The 3,574-nt window shown below is 43.0% G+C and overlaps 1 long non-coding RNA gene across 1 annotated transcript; it reads right to left on the reverse strand.

The window, feature by feature from the left end:
* Nucleotides 1-782: 782 nt before the first annotated feature.
* LOC147754522 (uncharacterized) lies at nucleotides 783-3,349 on the reverse strand. Its single transcript, XR_015316881.1, has 2 exons — nucleotides 1,866-3,349; nucleotides 783-1,474 (listed from the first exon to the last, which is right to left on the reverse strand). It is a non-coding gene; the product is annotated as an uncharacterized LOC147754522 (long non-coding RNA).
* Nucleotides 3,350-3,574: the final 225 nt, after the last annotated feature.

Below are 3,574 nucleotides of genomic sequence, written 5' to 3' on the forward strand. Positions count from 1 at the left end.
CTACTGAGCTTCAAAAAGTGCTCGGCCAATCCACAACGTCTTGAAACCTAAGATACAAGGATTTCGTAAATTGTTCGATGATAACAGCAGAAGTTGTGGTTTGTGACAGCTGACACATATCTAATTGCCTGCAGATTGCAAATCTCAGTAAGGCTCGTTGTTTAATACAAGAGCTAGCTGAACCTTCTTTATGATAAGTGACAATAGGCAGATTGCAAACGTAGACCTCATTGTGGCCAGATAGAAGGCGTAGTGAAACTGCGGAGGTCAGAAGAATAAAAGGTACGCTCAGCACCAGCCTTTTGCTTTTAACCGTTATTGCATGTGAACATATTCTATAAACAAATCACAATTCTAAGCTTAATTGTTTCCATAACAGAAACAGTCACCCAAAGCTCTGAGCGTAACACCAGCCTTCTCCGCACTCGTACATTTCATCACGCTCACGTCTCTAAGCAGGCCCTTTGTCTTAAGACAGCCTTCAATTAAGGTGATTTAGCTAATTTTGTGTGCTTCATATCACTAGCATAGGCAGCAATACGCAAAAACGCAAGTATCCCCAGCGGATATGAGGCGCTTCTCAAGCGGATAGCATGAGCTGTACGTAGTCCTTTCCATAAGATGTAGAGCAAGAGCGGCATAAAGGTAAGTGGACAAGCAACGGTAGATTCTGACGCCTTGTAGATGCGTGGTGTATTTATTATTCGTAGCCGTAGCACTCCATACGGGAGAATTCGTTAGATCGGCTCTAGTTAGCAGTTATTATTATAGAATTAAGAATGTATTTGAGAAGATGTCTTTATTGATCAAGAAGCCGATTATAATTGGCCAACTACTCCGTGTGTTGTTAAGTTGCATCATCAGTCGCGACCATGCAAGGCCGTCATATGGGTGCTGCTATGTTTGTACGTTGTAAAAGAATTTCGAATTTCAGCCAAATATAGAAGACAACAAAACACATAATTTTATATGCCTATGTCGAGCTTTCAAATAGTGGCCCAATATTAGTAAAGATATGACTATCGGTGTACATCCATACCACCGCATCGGACCTTGAAAGATGGCTATCAAACCATATGTTATACAATTTGTTCATTTGCTTAATAATATAAAGATGAAAGAAAGGATTGTTACGTGCATCCGACTTCGACATCTTGTTTAGGTCGAACAATTGATAAGAGATCGTTTCAGCACACATTTCAGGTAGAAGCTAAGATGAGTTAGGCCAGACTCCAGGCGCGTCTGGCCTAACTCATCTTAGGCCAGCTAGTTAATTAGTTGATCTAACAGCTGCGGTCTTCGATACAAGGTCGTTCGTACGTGCTTTCTGAAGGACGCAAATGATATTATATTGACAGTCGCGAAATGGGTGAAACTGTGTAATTTATAGATTATTATGTACACAGTATATCTGCGATATCGGCACGATGTTTAAACGACCATATATTTAACCAGACATGAATGACGAAGATACCTGCATACGAAAAAACAGAAAAATGCAAGTTATTTAATTATCTAGGCCCAGAAACTGACGTGTAGAATCACGAGCTATCTACGACCCACACTTACGATTATTTAAAGTAAAAAAGTGGATTCTGTTTTCCGGGGGTTTATTATAAATGTAAGTAAAATTAAAAAGCTAATAACACTGTTATTGTTAGATTACTATTATTTAGCGATTCTTCTATGCCACTTTTCATTTAGATTAACAACTTATCATTATAATTTTCATTAAATATATATGTATTATTGATATTGTTCGTTAGCTTAATAAGCTCCAATAAGTCGACCAATACTATAACAAGGGCGGGTTTCCCTTAAACAGTTCCTAACATCGTCAAACTCTCCTTTAATAAAACAGTTACATGAAACGTTTAGCCAGTATTTTATCGCAGTGCATTTGACAGTTAGCAAAGATGTCACAAGTTGCTAGTCAATAAGTTCATTGGGTGCGAAAACAGTTAGGCTTCCTGGCTCCTATACATGTACTTGCACAAGGCCATCACCTGGCACCCCTGCTGCTGTCACCACCGCAGCCACCATCTGTTTCCTGTCTTAAGTGATACACCTTAAGCAGAGAATCTTAAACTTCGCTAAAACAAGGTCGTTCGCGAAAGCTGCTCCAAACGAGAAACAAACTTATTATCTCGATTTTACACACATACATATAGCGAACCAGCAATGCACACTCTAACGCACAAAGAGCAGACAGTTTACTAGCGGAGGCTAGAGTTTGCCTGGTGAATAGTTTACCGCCCTGACCCCTTGCAACGGACGTCAAGACCATGAAACGAACGCTCATTAAGCTTTGACAACCAGACAAGGGCCCACGGGCGACCGGGTCCGTACATCCCGCGACGCGCTACAGAAACGCACGTGCTGTGGAGTCGCTGCCGCCAACCTCTACCGTCCTCACTAGAAGAATCCTCGGCCGACCGGGACGCCCATATAATAAAGGTCTGCTTGTATTCGGCCATCAAATAGGTAAAGGTCGAACATCCCAGTCATGCTGATGTTCTACGTTGCTGGCGTTCTCCAGTGACGTGCGGCACTTACGACTCGTGCGACGTTGCGAGTTAACTTTGCTCTGTTGTTACCTTCTTCCATACCCCTAGCTTCTCTCATAGTGTTTAACAGCCAGCACTCCAACCAGCTCGTCAGCCGTCTAAAAGCGGATATCACCATGGACAAGGTTAATCGACAGTGGTTAGCAATGAGCGAGGACTGCCGTAGAGAGAAAACGCAGGAAGAGACGAAGCAAGCAGGGGTCCTTCGAAGGGTCGTTCGCTAGCGATGAGGTCGCCTAGGTTGGATGAAGATAGAAAAGTTCGAACAGCGCCCGCCTTCACCAGCCGACGCTGCTCTTTCCTTCCGTGGCTATTTCCGGCTAACGATACTTCCTTCTCTGCTACTTAACCACCAGTTTGCTCGTGACAGCGGCGACGATTCGCTGATGAGGCGGTCATTCTCGGAAAACTGCTCCCCGATGCATTTTCCACTGAACAAAAACCGAACGAGGATGGCTGAGGCGGCGGGATGTCTAACGACTGTAACTGCAGCTATGAGATATGATAGCACCGTTTGTAGACTACGTTCCCGATAGGTGCTACGATGGGTAATGATTGCAGCCGTTTATTCGGTCAATGAAGGACAAGCGTATTGTGCAGACGATCAAAGTACGGTAACACATGCCAAACAGGCATTGTTTACTAAATGTTGTCACTGTCGTAACAGAACCACGAACGGGCTCAAGATGGTGGCTTGCAATTAAGTCGCGTAATCATCATCATTATTAAGCATTAAACGGATTTCGACAAAAGATAAGAATCGATTCAAACGTAGCACTCCACAGTGGTACTTACTTTACTCAAACGCACTCTACAGTATTCAGAGTCGCTAAGCATCTACTGGTGTATGGATATTCTAATGTTTGACTTTATAGGACAGCGATAAACGATGCTTGCTTGCCTAAGGGTTGCCAAAAAGTCTTTTTGCCGTTAAGGTCAAATACATATATGTGTGACCTGGCTATGCGGGACACAAAGATCAGACTAATATTACTTGAATGCTACCT

Source organism: Varroa destructor, unplaced genomic scaffold, assembly GCF_002443255.2.
Source record: "Varroa destructor unplaced genomic scaffold, Vdes_3.0 BEIS01000007.1, whole genome shotgun sequence".
Taxonomy (NCBI): Eukaryota; Metazoa; Arthropoda; class Arachnida; order Mesostigmata; family Varroidae; genus Varroa; species Varroa destructor.